Source organism: Mirounga leonina, unplaced genomic scaffold, assembly GCF_011800145.1.
Source record: "Mirounga leonina isolate KUSES-001 unplaced genomic scaffold, KU_Mleo_1.0 Mir_151, whole genome shotgun sequence".
NCBI classification, from domain to species: Eukaryota; Metazoa; Chordata; class Mammalia; order Carnivora; family Phocidae; genus Mirounga; species Mirounga leonina.
In genome coordinates, this window is record NW_023270377.1 from 7708918 (window position 1) to 7727630 (window position 18713).

Sequence of the window (18713 nt, forward strand, 5' to 3'; positions counted from 1 at the left end):
ATGAATTACTTCTAGAAATACAAAATAATCAGAAGAGCCTTTTTGGAGAGAAATCAAGCCTTGAAATTACTAGTATCTTCTAACCTGTCAGTTCTATCTCTACAAGTTATCTGGAAGGAATCTCTAAGTGTCCAAAATATATATATAGTTACAAAAATACTCATTGCAGTACTGTTGCTGAAACAAAAAGAAAAAAAATGTGTTTATAATTTTTTCCTCTTTTTGTGATTGTATACCCAATTCTCTTGAGCCTGCTTTTTTTTTTTTTTTTGGCTTTTTGTATTTTTTGTTTGTTTTGTCTTTTAAAGTAATCTCTACACCCAATGTGGGGCTGGAACTCACAGCCCCAAGATCAAGAGTTACTTGTTCTACCTACTAAGCCAGCCAAGTGCCCCGGCCTGTTTTTTGTAGGTTTTTGTTTTGTTTTGTTTTGTTTTTTAAGATTTTATTTATTTATTTGACAGAGAGAGACACAGTGAGAGAGGGAACACAAGCAGGGGGAGTGGGAGAGGGAGAAGCAGGCTTCCTGCTGAGCAGGGAGCCCGATGCAGGGCTCGATCCCAGGACCCTGGGACCATGACCTGAGCTGAAGGCAGACACTTAATGACTGAGCCACCCAGGCGCCCCTGTTTTGTTTTGTTTTGAAGATTTATTTATTTGAGAGAGAGACCACGAGTGGGAGGGGAAAAGGCAGAGGGAGAGAGAATCTTAAGTAGACTCCATGATGAGCACATAGCCCTATTTGGGGCTTGACCCCATGACCCTGAGATCAGACCTGAGCCAAAATCAGGAGTTGGATGCTTGGGTTGCCTGGGTGGCTCAGTTGGTTAAGCGTCTCAGGTCATGATCCCAGGATCCTGGGATAGAGCAGAAGTCAGGCTCCTTGCTCAGCGGGGAGCCTGCTTCTCCCTCTCCCTCTGCCTGTCGCTCCCCCTGCTTATGCATGCTCTCTTACGCTCTCTCTGTCTGTCAAATAAAAAATCTTAAAAAAAAAAAAAAGGGTTGGATGCTTACCAGACTGAGCCACCCAGGTGCCCCAGCGGTGCTGTTTATATTGTATTTATTTAAGTTCTGAACACACTATGCCAGAATGTTATTTTGTATTTTACTACCTTAATAAAAAATGCAGTTAATAAGAAATATTCTGGCTATTCTGGGGTGCCTGGCTGGCCCATTTGGTGGAGTATGCAACTCTTGATCTCGGGGGTTGTGAGTTCAGGTCCCACACTGGGTATAGAGATTACTTAAAAATAAAATCTAAGGGGGCGCCTGGGTGGCTCAGTCGTTAAGCGCCTGCCTTCGGCTCAGGTCATGATCCCAGGGTCCTGGGATCGAGCCCCACATCGGGCTCCCCGCTCTGCAGGAAGCCTGCTTCTCCCCCTCCCACTCTCCCTGCTTGTGTTCCCTCTCTCGCTTTGTCTCTGTCAAATAAATAAAATCTTAAAAAAAAATAAAATAAAATAAAATAATAAAATCTAAGGAAAGAAAAGAAAAGAAATATTTTGAGCTAGGGTGAGTCTGAGGGTTAACTCAGCCCCTCCCTGGCCCTGTGGCCCATGGAAGGGTCTTCCCCTTCAGTTTTTCATTCTGAGTGTGTGGCACCTTGGGTTGAGTGAGGTTGTGGAGATGGGTAAGGACACTGTGTGGAGAGAAGTTGGCAGGAAAGCAGGAGGGAAGCTTTTGGGAAGGAGCTTGCGGGTTAGATTACAGGTAACGAGAGCCATGATGCTGAGCCATGTGTCTGGGGTGAGAAGTCCTTTATAGGAGGAGATGGTGTCAAAAGATTGCATCAGGGTCCACGTGACTCCCCCATCACCCACCTGCTCTTGCCATGGTGAGGGGCTGTCCCAGTCCTTCCAGGGTGAAGGTCTCTTGGAAAGGAAAATCGACCTGGAGAATACCGTTTTATAGAAAAGTTGTCACATCACCTGAACCATCCTCTATGAGCTGATAGAGCTCCTTAATGTGGCTCTGGACTCTCCAGCAATCCTCACCCCTGCAGGATAGCTGCATACTCAAGGTGGCCATGAGAGCAGATTTTCCCTGAGAAATTGAATAAAGGAAACCTCATTTAAAATGGAATCGGTTGGGGATGCCCAGCTGGCTCAGTCAGTGGAGTGTGTGACTCTCGATCTTGGGTTCCTGAGTCAAAGCCCCACTTTGGAAGCAGAAATTACTTAAAATAAATGAGTAAGTAAATAAATAAATAACTGAAATAAATAAATAGATAGATAAATAAATAAAATGGAGTCATTGGGCCAGAACTGGGAGCTCTCCCACCCTACCCCAAGTCCTTGATCGTAGACCCCAGCAGAACAGACAGAACCTTGCATTCCCAACAGGAAGCAGCCCATGCTTTACTACCCCCAGGAGGAGGAAGGATTGTCTCCTTGCCCAGCAACAGCCCAGCCAATGAGAGGCTGCCATAACTCAGCCAATGAAAAACCACGGCACTTAGAACCTCCAGTTTAGGGACTCCTGGGTGGCTCAGTCGGTTGAGTGACTTTGGCTCAAGTCATGATCCCGGGGTTCTGGGATGGAGCCCCATGTCGGGCTCCCTGCTCAGCGGGAGTCTGCTTCTCCCTCTACCGCTCCCCCTGCTTGTGCTCTCTCTTTCTGTGTCAAAAAAAAGAACCTCCAGTTTATTCTAGTGGACTTTTTGTTTATAAGAGCTCCGGCCAACACCTTTCCTCTGCTTTGTGTAAAGCCTGGAGCTCTCCCCTCGTGGCAGTCCCCCAGCCTGTGTCCCCTGCAGAACCCTTACAGAGGTGGACCATCACCTGGTTACTCATCAGATACTTCTGGGGAACTTGAAACAAATGAGATTTCCAGAGCCCCCCCCCCCCCCCCCCCCCCGGCAGACTTCCTGACTCAGCATCGGGGTGAGGCTGGGGGTAGAGTCTGTGCTTTTAAAATGCCTCCCAGGGCGCCTGGGTGGCTCAGTTGGTTGAGCGACTGCCTTCGGATCAGGTCATGATCCTGGAGTCCCGGGATCAAGTCCCATATCGGGCTCCCTGCTCAGCGGGGGGTCTGCTTCTCCCTCTGCCCTCTTCCCTCTCGTGCTCTCTGTCTCTCATTCTCTCTCTCTCTCAAATAAATAAAATCTTTAAAAAAATAAAAATAAAATAAAATGCCTCCCAGAGACCCTGAAGCATCAGATGGGCATCTCCTCAGCTGCGGGTTCCTCTCCGGCACGGGCCTCGCTCTGGCCTCGGGGTCTTGCCACCTTCAAGGCTTGTCAGATGTTCCCTTTACTCCCTCATCGTTTCCCCCCTAGGTGCCCCCTAAACTTGGCCAAATCCTGACACCCCAGGCTACCCCGTCAGTGAATCCTACACCTGTCTGCCCCTTCTGTGAACAACTGTCTGTGATGTTCATAGGGTCTAATTTTATTTAAGTTTATTTTTAATTTCACAAGTAGTGCAGGAATGCACCTTTACTATAAAACAATTCAAGAGACCCAGATGGAGTGAAGCCTCTTGACCCTCCCTTGTCCCCCCACTCCCACCCCAGACCAACTCTGAGGTGGGTGTGTGTCATGTCCTTCCAGACTCTTGTCCATGTATTTCCCACCTAGTTTCCAGATCTGGAAAAAGAAGAACCATCTTTCCTCCCACCCCAGGCCTCTCCTCTGCCTGTGCCGCGTTCTGGACCCTTCAGCCTACCCCACAGCCTTTGGCCTCCACTACCCCCCAACTCCCCTCTCCAGCTTCTCTCCCCCCACCACCCCCCTACCCACATGCACACACGCACACAGATATACCCAGGTGTTTCTCTTCCTGAAAACAAGTCTTTCTGGATCATTACATGCCTTTAACCCTCTCTCCTCTCAGTCTCTCTTCCAGTCAGCTTCTTCAACAAATGTCTCCTTGGCCAGACTTCACACCTGCTCCCGTCAGATCTCAGCTGCATCCCCCTGTTGAACTCCCCCCGGGAGGGCACTGACCCAAGTCGAGGGGTGAAGGCACCTCAGATGTCTGTGGGCTTCTGGCAGCTTTACCTTCCAGGGAGGGAGGAACCAGCTCCTGAAGTTCTCCTGGGGTGTGGCTCACCCCAATGCTCTGGACATGTTCTGACAGCTAGGGCTTCCAGAAACTCCAGGGCCTAACTGAGATGGGCACACAGCTCAGTCTCCTAAATATAGAGGCTGGGGGATGAGGAGCATTCCTGAATAGCTCAACCTCCTCTGAAGGAGGAGGTACAGGAAGAAGGGATTTAGGCTTTACTACCCTTCTTCTAACTTACTATCATAAAAGAAAAGCAAACAAACTTTTGCATTGTGAAACATTCGTTTTCCATTGCTACTCTGCCAAGTTATCATGCATTTAGTGGCTGAAATCAACACAGATTTATTCTCTTACAGTTCTGGGTGTCAGAGTCCAAAACCAAGATGCTGACAGAGCTGCATTTCTTCTGCAGCTTCAGGGAAGAATCTGTTGTCTAGCCTTTTCTGGCCTTTAGGGGCTGTTTGCATTCCTTGGCTAGTAGCCCCTTCTTACATCTTCAAAGCACATCCCTCCAACCTCTATCTCCACCGTCCCATCTCTTCTCTCTGACTGACCCTCCTGCCTCCCTCTTATTAGGACCTGGTGATTACACTGGGCCCAGGATAATTCAGGATAATCTCCCTCTTTCAAGATCCTTAATTTACTCATACTTGCAAAGTCCCTCTTACCACATGAGGTAGAGTATGCATGGATTCCGCGGATTAGGACATAGAGGGACATCTTTGGGGCCATTATTCAGCCTACCACAAGTATAAAATGTAATATGGAGGGACATCGGAAGATAGACACTGAGATTAGACAGATGTTTGCCTTATTTTCTTCATATTATTTTTTTTAAGAGATAAAGCTCTACAAAAATAGCTGAAGCCCTGTGTGGCTTTTCCTTCCTTCTCAGAGGTAACCACTTCCCTGAGGTGGGTGAAAATGACCCCCGTGTATGTTTCTGTTATTTGCTACATATTATAAATGCATTTTGTTGTTGTTGTGAAAGATTTTATTTTCAAGTAATCTCTACACCCAGTGTGGGGCTGGAATTTACAACGCCGAGGTCAAGAGTCCCATGCTCTACCAACTGAGCCAGCCAAGCACCCCTAAATGAATTATAATTCTTTACTTTTTAAAATTTTTAGAGATTTATTTATTCACTTGAGGGGCGCCTGGGTGGTTCAGTCAATTAAGCATCTGCTGTTGGCTCGGGTCCATGATCCCAGGGTCTTGGGATCGAGTCCCACACTGGGCTCCTTGCTCAGCGGGGAGCCTGTTTCTCCCTCTCCCTGCCGCTCCCCCTCACTCGTGCTCTCTGTGTCAAATAAATAAATAAATAAATAAAAATTTTAAAAAAAGATTTATTTATTCATTGAGAGAGCGAGGGAAAGCGAGTGAGCATGGGAGGGGCAGAGGGACAGAGTAACTTTAGCAGACTCCTCGCTGAGCTCAGAGCCCAATGCGGGGAGATCATGACCTGAGCTGAAACCAAGAGTTGGACGCTCAACTGACTGCACCACCCAGGGGCCCCCCTCCCAAATGCATTTTTGAAAAGAACAGTACCGTTCTTTAAATGTGTTTTGAAACTTTAAGTAAAAGGAATCACTGTGCATACCATATTTGCAACCTGCTTTTCTAAGGCAATATATTTTTGACATTCTACATGTTGATACATGAAGACCTAGTTCATTCATTTTAACTGCAATGTAGAATACCTCCCATGAGCAAGTTAGAGTTCTTTTTGTCCTTTCTTCTGCGGGAGACAGATTGTTTTCACTTTTTGTGCTATTACAAACAGTACTTCAAGAAATATCTTTGTAAAGAGAAAATATCTTTGCGCTTGTTTTCCAGAACACTTGTGCTAAAGACCTCTGGTAAGGATGCAGCCGGGAGCGCGTGCTGGGTCTGGGATACCTACACCTTCAGCTTACCCAGTGTTGCCATTCGGTAATACTGTCAACAGCAGTGTTTAAAAATACCCATTTCCTGGGGCGCCTGGGTGGCTCAGTTGGTTAAGCGACTGCCTTCAGCTCAGGTCCTGATCCTGGAGTCCCGGGATCGAGTCCTGCATCGGGCTCCCTGCTCGGCGGGGAGTCTGTTTCTCCCTCTGACCTTCCCCCCTCTCGTGCTCTCTTTTTCTTTCTCTCTCTCAAATAAATAAATAAAATCTTAAATAAAAAAAAATACCCATTTCCCACATATCCTCAGCATCTGGTATTTTCAGATTTACTATTTTTTCAGATTTATTTTCCTTACCTATTTTCCAGTCACTCTGTTCTGTCCCCAATCGTCTTGAATGTGATGCAGCATCGACTTTTCCTCCATCTCGATCCTGAATGACAAACCCACGCAGGACCCCCTGTGCTCTGCGTGGTCCTTCAAGCTATCCCCCTTGATTCTCTGTTGGGTTCCCCACTCCCGCCAGCCCTCTGCCCACGCTGAGTTTCATTTGGGTCAGCCCTGGAAGAAACTCTCTGCTCTCCCTGCAGAAGGCGGTGGAATGTGCAGAGATTGTCTACTGAGAGGAACGACGTCTTCTGCTTTACCAGCCCTCGGCCTGAGTGAATGATGCAAGTCTAGCCCTGGAGACATGAGTAAATCCACTTGAGAATTCCTCAGTCCTGAACTCCCCAGAAATAAATGACCGTATATTTTTCCTGTCCCCAAGGATGTTCTGAAACATACCTGCCCATGAGCTAAATAACCCATATCTTAGAACACGGCCACATGGCGGACTAAATCCAAAGACTGTGACCTTTCTTCCCACAGCAAGCCTCTTTTCTTTAGCAGCCTGTGGCTTTTAGACACCAAATCTTGGGTTCTAAGTTTTTACACCCCTCTCCGCACCGCCCCTGATCCAGTTAAAGTGGTGGGCTAGCCATCTTGAGCTCTCTCAACACAGGGAAGCCATCTCTGAGTTGTCTGGCCCTCATAAAGATCCAGGTCTCCTCCCGCTGGTCCCTAAACAAACTGAGACAGCCTTGTCCTCATGGATGGATGGTGAGCAGAAGACAGTTCTCTGCCATCTCGTTCCAACCTCACAGTCTCCCGAACTTTGTCTATTCTTCTCAGCTGTACATAGCCATTTATAGATTCCCATAATCCCATTAGCAATGGCTTTGCCTGAGATACATCCCTGGAAAAGATGGGGCCTGAAGGATTGCTTCCCAAAGGGGTTCAGCCACATGCTTCAAAGGAAACCCCAATGCTGCTGGGGGGGGGACATCCAGGGATCCTTATACACTTGTATGTCTTAGCATTTGCTCAGTTCTGGGCACAAGATGGATCCTTTAGAAGCTATTCCTTTCCCATAAACTAATAGTTTGTGGTTCTAATGCTCAACATGGATCCCCTTCTCTATTCCTGGGATTTAGAGAGCGGCCCTCACAGAAGCCAGCATGGCATGATGCCCGTTTGGATCCCGAAGGTTACCTTCTGTCCTCTGAAGTATACAAAACTCCATTTCAACTGCAGCTTTCCAGACAATAACCCCGACCAGTGGAGCCCAGGTGGACACCAGCCCTAATTATCGTCTTTCTGACAAAGACTGCTGGAAGCTCAAAATGCTTGACAAGAGGTGCCAGGAGGCAGAGGGACAAGCCAGCCACAGAGGAAGTCACTCAGAAACCCAGGGAGTTGAAATCCCTTCTCAAGGGCTTGGTTTCAAAAAAACAAATGTTTTGGGGCACCTGGGTGGCTCAGTCGTTAAGCGTCTGCCTCCGGCTCAGGTCATGATCCAGGGGTCCTGGGATCAAGCCCCGCATCGGGCTCCCTGCTCCGCAGGAAGCCTGCTTTTCCCTCTCCCACTCCCCCTGCTTGTGTTCCCTCTCTCGCTCTCTCTCTCTCTGTCAAATAAATAAATAAAATCTTTTTAAAAACCCCCCAAAAACAAAATAAAATAAATGTTTCCTAATGGCGCTCAGAGGGAGTTGTGGGGAGCCACCAAAGTGAGTCATTTGGCGGATGTCGGGGCTGGGATGTCCACAGCTTCTGAAGAACACCGAGGAAGCCCAAGGTCACATGCCTGCATGGGACGCCCCTCATTTGGCTCCTCTCTCTGGGTTTTCAGATTCCTCCATTCTCTCTAGCTGGGAAATTGGATCAATCATTTGAAGTTTTTAAAAGGAGGTAGGTGAAACGTTTTGTTTTTGTTTTGTTGTTTGTTTCTGGCAGAACCGTTTAAATCCTGTCCTGAATGAAGGGTTCATTTAACTCCTAAGTACTCCATTAGAGGTTAAGATGTTATTTCTTTCTTTTTTTTTTTTTATTTTATTCTTATGTTAATCCCCATACATTACATCATTAGTTTTAGATGAAGTGTTCCATGATTCATTGTTTGTGCATAACACCCAGTGCTCCATGCAGAATGTGCCCTCCTCAATACCCACCACCAGGCTAACCCATCCTTCAAGATTTACTCAAACCGAAGTTTTTATTCTTCAAAAATGACACCTCACTCATTAGGTTCTTTTTTTTCTTTTTCTTTTTTTTTAGATTTTATTTATTTATTTGACAGAGAGAGACACAGCTAGAGGGGGAACACAAGCAGGGGGCATGGGAGAGGGAAAAGCAGGCTTCCCGCGGAGCAGGGATCCCCATGCGGGGCTCGATCCCAGGACCCTGGATCATGACCTGAGCCAAAGGCAGATGCTTAACCACTGTGCCACCCAGGTGCCCCTCACTCACTAGGTTCTTAAAAGCTCTTACCCTGTGGTTTACCTGATGCCCCTCGTATTTTTCTGCCTCACGCTTCTCAATGACAGACGCTCCCCATCTATCGTCTTCTCTGAGGAACAGATGGGTCAATAGATCCGCTCCACGGTGGTGCTTGCTCTACTTGGCTTCATCTTCCCGGGAAGTTGGTTCAGTACAATGTAAGAAGAAAAGTGAAGGTGTCCTATGATTCTATTTGTGTGTGTCTGGCTGTGTGTTTAATGATGTACACCTAATTTTACCATGGAGAGCTGGAGCCGGTTCCCATCCCTAGCTGATCCTGCCTATTTCTTAACTCCACATTCACGGACATCATGTTGGTAGCTTGAAATCAGCCATGGTGGGAGTATTTACACCATGAAAATTGGCAAACACTCCAAATCAGGGCTTTTTGTTCCGTGGTGGGGATGGGGTGCGAGGCAGGGTGAGGGCTTAGAAATGTCTGGAAGAAACAAGAAACACCAAAAATAGTTACCTGTACAGAATGGAACTGAAGAACACGGGTATTGGAGAGAATTTTTTTTTTTTTTTTTGGCTTTTTGAATGTTTTGTTGTGTGCATAAGTATTTTTTTTTTTAAAGAGAACTTTCTTTTTTAAGAACAAAGACTTCCTGCTGTGTTTATTAATCCCATATCATCAGCTGGAAACTGCCTGGGGCAGAACTGTCTGATTGAGGAAGAGAACAGAGCCTGGAGAGATGTCTTCAGTGTGGCCTCAGTGGAGTGACGTCCTGGGAGTGGGGTTTGGGGCCAGGCACACACAGTGCAGCAGCAGGCAGTCCTTCTAGAACCTTGTGCCGAGTCTGAGAGGGGAGTCAAAGCATGCCAGGCCCTCAGTCAAGACGCCAGGCCCTCAGCCAAGACTTCAGGCCAAAACTCGGGTCACCAAACTCCATGGATGAAGCAGAAAAATGGGTATGAAGATAGGACCCTAAAAATGGTCCAACTCTAGGGAGGCTGGGGGAGGGGACAGTCTAGAAGGGGCACCGTTCACGGGAGGGTCTTTTAGATTATGGGGCTGAGGGGCAGCTTTTTAGGCCATTCCTGAGACTTTTTCCCCTACAGCTGAAATTAAAGGGGGGTCATCCGCTCTGCCCAGGAGGGAAGGAGGGCAAACCGGGGCAGTGAGGAAACAAACAAGAGGCTGGCTCCTCATCACTGGGGAGAAGGCTCACCACCACCCCCAGGAGAGGCCACAGTCCATAGTAAACAAGTTCCAGGGAATGAAGCAGAACTCTGGTCAGATTCCAGGAAGCTCATCATACTCCAAAAAAGGACCCCTAGAAGCCCTGGTCTATGTCTGGAGGTGGGGTGGGAGTTCCCACTGGAGGATTGGGGGAGTGGCTTGGAAATTCTAGGCAGAGATAATGGAGGCCCCAGGTGCAAGATGGGCCACAGCCAGAGAAATCCATCAGATATACAGCAAGATGCAGGGTCTGGAGGGCAGCCCCAGGATGGGCTGCTAGGACCCCACTGATGGGGGCCTGGGGGTACCATCCCTTCCCTCCCGTAGGGCCAGGATGCTTGGAAATGGAAAACAAGGGACCAAACATTTGCCTAGGATTGGTCGGAAATTTTGGGGGGGTGCACAGTGAAAGGATGGAGCGGCCGCTCCCCTGGCAACAGCGAAATGCCAGTCTGTGCCCTCTGGGGCCCTCAGACATTTCCAAACTCCACCTGACAGCATGGGCAGCGGCCTTCGAAGTCATGTCAGTTAGGGCTGCCACAGGTTACAAGGGAATTGAAAATCCCATTTTATAAACTCCTAGCCGAGGTGCCAGGCCACCAGGACTAATAAGGCCATGTCTTGGCCTCCTTTCTTTCTAACGTGCTGCTAACATCCTTCAATTTTTAGATAAGTTAGATGCATACATCTCCTATCACCAGCACAGGAGATCACAATCTCCCCATACTGTGGAGCCTCGAACAACCTTAAAATGCCACTGACTCTATTAATAACAGCCCCCAAAGCCCTATATCAATTACAGGTAAACTAAGTCCATCTCTGCTGACATTTGCTGCCAACATGTTGAATGTGGAGGTCCCATGGACATCACTACATCATAATGGCCAACTGATTCAGCTACTTGGGAGCGTATTTGACAGTTGACTCACTCCCCAAAAAGCCTGCCACGAGGCCAGGAACCCCTCATGAGATACCAGAGGAAAGCCTGCAGAGCCTTCATCGACACGAAGACGGCGGCCGTGTTTGCTGAGCGCCGCGGATGCAGAGGTGGGGCCTGGCCTGTGTGCAGGAAAGGATGGGCCCGGGACAGGTACTGCCACCACCAGGCCTGAGTCCCCAAGGACAGCTCTGTACTATATTGGACAGTACCTCTTGCACCTAACAGGAGGCCTAGCACTTAGTAGGTGCTCAGTAAAAAAAAATCAGAAACGAATAATACAAGATGATGCCTTTGATAACAAACATTTGGGAAATCAAAAGGAAGTGGTTAATTCTGCCAGGGAATTAAAGAAAGCTTCCTAAAAGAGGCCGCAGGTCAAGCTGGTCCTTGAAATGGAAGAGTCAGTGAGCAGAGAAGGGAGAAGAGCAGTCCAGAAAGAGGGCAGTGATGTGGCAAGAGGCCAGGCAGGAAGGGAGGCAGAATGAGGGGGTGGATCTTGAGCTGCAGGTAGGTCTGGGCCTTGCAGACTCTGCACGCTGTTCATAGACTCTAGAGTCCATGTGACAAATTCTTCGACTCAGGAGCCAAGTGGCTTCTTCAGAAACATGACTTTCCTTTTGTCAGAGTGAAACCATGCCATGTTTCCTTTCTCACTTGGGCTGCCTGGGAGCTCCTGAAGTGCGGAATCCCTTACACTTTTTCCGCATCCCTTCATAGTCCCTTGCAGGACCTTTCCCCTAACAGATTCTGCATTAGTGCTCTGCTCTTGCATAACAATACATCAGATGTAATATCTCAACACAATACACATGTATTAGCTCGCAGTTTCTCCCTGGAAGTCTGGGCAAGGGTTAACTGGATCTTCTGCTGGACTTCGATCTGCGGCCTGACTGGGGCAGGATCTGCTTGCAAGCTGTTGGGCAGAGGCCTCAGTTTCTCGCCTGTGTCAGCTGGTATCTCAGTATCCCACCCTCTCTATAGGCTGGGCACAACACGGCAGCTTCCTTCTCTTCTTCTTCTTTTTTATTATTTATTTGACAGAGAGAGAGAGAGAGACAGCCAGAGAGGGACACAAGCAGGGGGAGTGGGAGAGGGAGAAGCAGGCTTCCTGCCGAGCAAGGAGCCAGACACGGGGCTCGATCCCAGGACCCTGGGATCATGACCTGAGCCGAAGGCAGAGAGGCCCAACGACTGAGCCACCCAGGCGCCCCCAGCTTGCTTCTTCAAAGCCAGTGAGGGGAGGTATCGGAGCGAGATGGTCATTGCAATCTCATATAATGTAATCAGATGCACATGACCATAGCCATCCCGTCACCTTTGCCTTATTCCATTGGTTAGAACAAGTCCCACCCTCATTTAGCCAGCTGGTTTTAGAGAGGCAAGAAGATCATGGGACCATCTGGGTCTGCCCATCAGCTATTAATGGCTAGTTAATTAAACTAGTCTTGTTGGCACTTAAAGATATCACCATTACAGAGACATAGATATTGTCACAAGAAGGCAGTGAAGTGAGTTCTGTGCCTCCCAAGAATGCTCTCCCTGCCCCCACAGCATCTGCCGCAAGGCCAGGCAAAAAACAAATCAATAAACATGAAATGAAATGTCCTAGGATTCGCATTACTGCTGGAAGGACCTAGAGTTTTCTACCATCAAGGTAATTATCGGCTTGTCGTAAATTTCTCGATTAACATATGTAATTTTAAAAAGCCATATACCAATTGTAACAGCCACAAAGTGGGAACTAGGTCAGACATCACTATTATGAATGTGGGCCCTTCCCTAGAAAAATGTCTCCTACCCCCAACACCTATGATTTCCCCTACTTTGCAGATGAGCTATGTACATGGGTACTGTTTCCCAATTCTGCTAGTGCAAAATTGGGCTTGCACAGCTCTGAAACCAGGTGACCTGGGCTGGAATCAAAACTTAGCCACTTACTGTGGGACCTTAGACGAGTCGCTTAACTTTAAATAATGATAGCAAATGTTTGTATAGTATTTGCTATGGGCCAGGCTCTTTACATATATTAAACACATATACATTCATCTAACCGACGGACACCCTTCGTATCCCCATTTTATAGATGAGAGAACTCAGGGATAACGGTTGAGGCCTGGGATTAAGATTCTGAGCCTGGTCAAGAGCAGAGAGAATGAAGGGCAAATGGTGGACAAGACAGCTGGGGACAAAGGCACAGCTGAGTGCTGTTGTCAGCGGATAGATTCTCTTTCCAACCTGCTGTCCCCACTGCCAACCCCGGCCAGGTAGGACTGGTAAGAACTGTGGTTTGCCATTTGAACCACTCCTATTGCCTAAGACCTTGAACTCGACTTGCACCCCTTGGCAGGGTGTGGTGAGAAGAAAGGAGAAGCCAGGATGTCACCATCGGGGGGCCTGGATTCCGTCCTGCTTCCAGCCACCCTTTCAGGGTGGTCAGGCTCCCCCATGACTGCTGAGAAAACAAGATAAGGCACCAGGGAAGGAGGGAAGGAGGAAAGGAGCCGGCACTCCCTCCTACCCCCACAGAGAGAGCGCCCGGGGCCTCCCTGGATCTGGATGGTTCCTTATCCTTCCTCCTCCTCCCACCCCTACCTCTTGATCTTTAGCCACGTGAGGCCGCCTCCTGTCCGGCTGTGGGGAGGGGCCAGCCACGGACTCCAACCTCCCCCCACAGCCAGACACCCGCTTAATGCAGAAATGCTTCCTCTGCCCAGACGCCCCCCTCACCCCCATACCCCGGGCTGGAGGCCACCTTGCGAGTCCGCCTTCTGTGGTAGGGCTCAGCAAGCCTCACTCAGAAGCAAACACAGTGTTTCCTCCGCTTTTCCCGCCAACATGGCCGAGTAACAGCTGAGAGGCTCCCCGGGGGCGCAATGCCACCGTTCCCCAGAGACCAAACTGAACGGAGCTCCGCGGGGGCCGACTGGCTCCGGCAGTGTGGACAGGATGGGGCTGCGGGCACACAGTGCCCACGCGGCCCGTGAGGATCCCGTGCCTGCTCTCACTCCCTAGACCACCACCCCCCTTTCCCGCCTAGCTCCCCGTCCTCCCTGCTGTTGCGGAGGGGGCTCCGGGCCCGGAGGAGTCCCCCGCGCTCTGGCGCTTGCTGCGACGAGTGTGCCCGCTTTCCCGTGGGGGCGGGGGCCGCCTGCACGCGGTGGACGCTCGGTGTCTCCCAGCTCTGCCTGGTCCGGTGCGCGCCTGGGACCCCCCCCCCCCCGCGGTGGGGTCGGCCAGGCCAGGCCTCCTCCCTCCCCGACTGCGCCTCCTGCCCTTTGGGGGAAATGTGAGGCCCTTCTACGAGCCGGAGGCCGGGGCGGCCCGGCTCTGGCTCCGCAAACACTGCACCCATCTGACCGCCGCACAACGCGCAGCCAGGGGAGGGACACGGGGCACCAAACGCGCTTCCCGAAGAGCGGAGGCGCGCGGGCCAGGTGGTCAACTTTGCACACAAATGTACCCAACTGCGCACAAGGGCCGCAGGCCTTGGCTTTAGGGACAGGAGGGACGGAGCATTATGTCCGGAGAGGGCTCGGCTTCCCGCTGGGGATCGCGGGGGTCCTGCCGGGGGCGCCGCCCGACCCGGGCGCAGGACGCGCCTCCGCCATGCTCCAGTTGAGCCCTGGAAAAACCCCGGCGCACACAGGAGAGGCGGGCCAGCTCGTAAGGACGGCGGGAACAAAGGCGGCCCGCGGCCGGATGCAGTCATGGAAAAACCCAGCGGGGCGCCGGGGCGGGGGCGGCAGGGGAGAGGAGGCGCGCGCCCCGCAGCCCTGCCACCCTCGCCGGCCGGGCCGGGCGGGGCTGCTCCCAGCCCCCGCCCCGGAGCGCTCCTGGCGGGCGGAGGACGAGGGGCGGGGTGGAGGCCCGGGAAAACAGAAAATGCTGGATCGGGAAGGGAGGCCCGTGCCTGGGGCCAGAGAAGCAGCAGCCCCCGTGGTCCGGACGCTTTCGGCCGCGAGGCGACGGAAGGGTGGCCCGGGCTGCTACCCGCCCGGCACACGCAGCGCTGCACACGGCCCCCTGGCAGCTGCGGCAGCCGGGGGTGGCCAAACCGTAGGGGGCGCACGCAGACCCGCGCATCGGCCCGGGCGCGTGTTCGGAGGCGCACACACGCTCCTCCTGCACATACAGGATCATTTACACGCACGTGCGCACAGACACGCGCGGGCTGCCCAGAGCTCCCAGGGCAGAGCGAAAGAAAGGGGCCGGCCGAGAGGGGCCGAAAGAGATGTTCGTTAGGGCGGTCCCGGGGTTTAGAAACAGAAGCTCAGAAGCTGGGGGCGGGACCTTAGTCGAAGCGGCGGTTGGGCCCCCACCCCCACTCCGTATTGCAGGTGCGGGGACTGGGCCACCTGGGCGGACGACGTGCCCAGGTTCCGCCCGGGACTGGAGTTTCCCTCCTGTGCGGGACGCTTCCTGCCCTGGCCTAGCTCGTCTTGTGAACCTGGCTGCAGCACGGCGGGGGTTTTTTATGTAGAGAAGGAAAGTGTTGGTTCACGTCGGACCTAACGACTCCGGAGGCCTTTTCCAGCTCCGACTTGTTATGAAGAAGGAACTGGACCCAGAGGCCATAAAAGGAGTTGGTGGGAGAAAAAAGTCTTTGGCCGCAACCACAGGCTCTTCTTGGTTCAAATGTCCCCTTGTTTATTTGTGCTGCTCCCTGCCGTGGGGTACCAGGGGGCAAAGCCTAAACCTGTGGGGTCCCTAGGGTGGGGAAGGGATATAGAATTTGGGGCTAGGATCAGAGGGTCAGGGATCAGAGGAGACCCCAGAATCTGCCAGAATCCGAGGCTGCTGTGTTGGGGCGGCAGGTGGGGGTCCCTGAAGGCCGGAGGACAATGAAGCAGGAGACCATGACCTCAAAAGTTTCAGGAAGGGGCCGTTTTTGAGTGCTGGCTGTTGGAACTGGTGCTGGAATACAGGAGGAAAATACAGCAACGTAGAGGTTTTGGCTTCTGCTCAGAACACAGGGTCAACAGAAGCAGGGACACCAGCGACATGACAGGGTCAGACGAGCTGACATCTACTTGTGGTCCCCTTGGGAACTGAGGTTGGAATCAGATGACCCAGCCCTACCTCTCCCTAACGTCCTGGTTTGGGGGAATCTTGTCCAACATATTTGGCCCTCAGATAACTCATCTGTAAAATGGGAACAAGAGCTCCTGCACCAGAGTGTTCTGGGGATTGAAAGGGTGTATAAGTCCCGCTTCCCTCATGCCTTCCCTCCTTTTCCATTTCTCGAAGTCCCTGGTGCTTGCTCACTAGGACTCCTTCCAAGTCCTAGTTTCTTGTGAGCAGGTGGGGTCCAATGGGGCGAAGGCTGGGGAGCAGCGCCCTCTAGTGGTCGATACCAGGAGGGTCCCGTCAGTCTTTGAAGACACGCCCAGGCTAACGTGATTAGTGCCTGAGGGTATCTGGCAAGTTAGAGCCTCCTCAGGGCTGATCCTGGGGGCTCCACTCAGGGAGGCCTTTCCTTCTGATTCAGTTTCCCCTTGGAGCAAGCAGAGAAACTGCTGCGCCCCCATAGCAGTCTCTCCTCTGACCTCTGGCGGCCCAGCTTCTGCAGCTTTAACAGGCTTCTCGCAATTCTGCCCCGGAGGACTCTACGCACTTAGCGATCACACTGGGTTTTATAGCTTGCAAAACATTTTGACACACATTACTTGTCCCTGCGGTGTGCTGTATCTGGGTGGTGATGGCGCTAGTTGGATAGAGGATCGTGGTTTGGGGCTCCAGCGCGGTGGACTGATTTGGATCCCGAGTCTTCCATGCAGCTCGGTAACCAGGGCGACGTTCAAAACATTGAATAATCAGTAGGGCAGGCAGCCACCAATCAGAACAGGCCCTGCTCTAACCGCCGGGCACCGCCAAATGCGCGTGTACCTGCTGAAGATTCTGGAATAACCTCAACCTCACGGGGCCTCGGTTTCTTCATCTGCAATATGGGCATGGTGGTTGTAATAGTACCACTTTGGAGGGCTGTCGTGAAGACTGAATTAGTTAATGCGTGTAAAAGATTGAGAAACCGGTGTCTGACCATAGAAAGCACCCAGTAAGTATTAGCTTTTTTACTGGTCCGAGCTCCTCTCAGACTCAGTGACTCAGGGTGGTTGCAACCTTTAAGGGATTCACTTTAATCCTCGTGGGTTCACCTCCTGGGTCACCTCCACCTTCCCACCTCCTTGTCTGGCCCTCCAGTTATTCTGCTCTTTAGAAGTGCTTCTCAAACTTTACCATGCATCCGAATTTCTGGGGGATCTTATTAAATTGCAGATTCTGATTCAGGAGGCCTGGGTGGGGGGCCTGGGTTTCTACCTTTCCTCTAAGCTCCCAGGTGGCGCTGATGCTGGTCCAAGAAGCAAGACTCCAGAAGATCACTGGGGACACAGATGGGTCAGCTGGTTGACCTGTAAATATTTATTGAGCACCTACTCAGTGCAAGGTGGTGCGGGGATCCAAACACGTCTCAGGACTGGCCTCCAACCTCAAGGAGCTGAGAGGCTATTGCACAAATACCAGTTAGTAACAATCAGGCCAAAGGGCAAACACGTGCCAAAGAGCAGGTGAAACACATAGTGAGTCCTGTCTCTGCCCAGTAGCCAGAGTGAGGCTTTAAACAGGTGACTGCCATAATTGCCCTGCTTAAAACTGCCCCATGGCTCCCACCTCATTCGGAATAAGAGCTGAATTCTTCTGGATTCTTCTTCCAGGCCCTGAATCATCTGGCCTTGCCTCTGACCTCATCTCCCATTGCTGGCTTTTTTTTTTTATTTTAAAGATTTATTTATTTGTTTGAGAGAGAGCGAGAGAGCACAAGAGGGGGGAGGGTCAGAGGGAGCAGATTCCCCCATGAGCAGGGAACCCCACGCAGGACTTGATCCCAGGACTCCAGGATCATGACCTGAGCCGAAGGCAGCCGCTTAACAAACTGAGCCACCCAGGTGCCCCTCCCATTGCTTGCTTTATTCTAGGACCATTTGTTCCTGTGAACCCTACAACCCAACTTCCTACCTGAGAGCCTTTGAACTTGCCTGGTCGATGCTTGTCCTTCAAACTGGTGAGTGCCTGGCCTCATATTGCCTCCTCAGAGAGGCCTTCCTTGACCCAGAGGAAGTTTGATCTAAAGTACCTGCCCCCAGCTCAGATCAGATATTCTTTATTGTATCATTCTGTTGTTGTTTATTTTTAATAGAACTTCTAAGTTCGATGTTATTGCATTATATTTTTGGTTGCTTTATGTCTGCTCCATGAAGGCAGAGTGTTTACTTGCCTTATTCTGCTTTACCCCCAGGACTTATAACACCATCTGGTGCATAGTAGGCCTTCAGTGAAGATCTGTTGAACAAATGAAAGAACAACTGTTATAGGGCAGTTAAAGAGGTGGGAAGGGCCCATGGGTGCCTCCGGTGGGTGAGAGACTTCATAGACTAGTGTACAGGAGGTTTATCAGGGAGCTCTCCTGGGGTCACATCCATGGAAGGGTCGGGAAGGTGGCAGGAGAAGGAGGGAGAAGTAGGGCTTCAGGCCCAGCTGAACCTTGGGAAGCTCCCATGCAGGGGAGGTCTTTCACCATTGTCCCTATTGCAGGGCCTGATCCTAGGGTGAAGATGAATCCAATGGCCTGAGGCAGAGGTTCCCTTCCCTGGTTCCCTGAGGGCAGACTGAGTTGAACTGTGGGTGTGCCATAGACCTTAAGAGGCTGCAAACACACGCTTGACTTTTGTTCTTATATATTATTTGAGTGTTGATTCGTGCCAAACCCTCATCAATCAGCTGCTACATTTCACATTTCAGCATCTTAACAGAGATGCCCCTTATATATTTTTCTCAAGAGCAAGTGTTCTTCAGCTGAAAATAGAGAACCAATCATCCAGCATTT

At 50.9% G+C, this 18713-nt stretch overlaps 2 long non-coding RNA genes across 5 annotated transcripts in view; both read left to right on the plus strand.

Annotated features, from left to right (window-relative positions):
- LOC118011946 overlaps nt 1–7710 on the plus strand; it is a 33846-nt gene extending 26136 nt beyond the window's left edge. For 2 of the 4 annotated variants that reach the window (XR_004679573.1, XR_004679572.1), the window contains 2 exons: nt 5844–5939; nt 6482–7710. This is a non-coding gene — a long non-coding RNA (uncharacterized LOC118011946). The remainder of the gene's footprint in view (nt 1–5843; nt 5940–6481) is intronic. The other 2 variants (XR_004679574.1, XR_004679575.1) reach the window with 2 other exon arrangements.
- Nucleotides 7711–16581: 8871 nt separating this feature from the next.
- The window catches only part of LOC118011949, a 45460-nt gene continuing 43328 nt past the window's right edge, over nt 16582–18713 (plus strand). The window contains exons 1-2 of the long non-coding RNA XR_004679576.1: nt 16582–16886; nt 17806–17891. This is a non-coding gene — a long non-coding RNA (uncharacterized LOC118011949). The remainder of the gene's footprint in view (nt 16887–17805; nt 17892–18713) is intronic.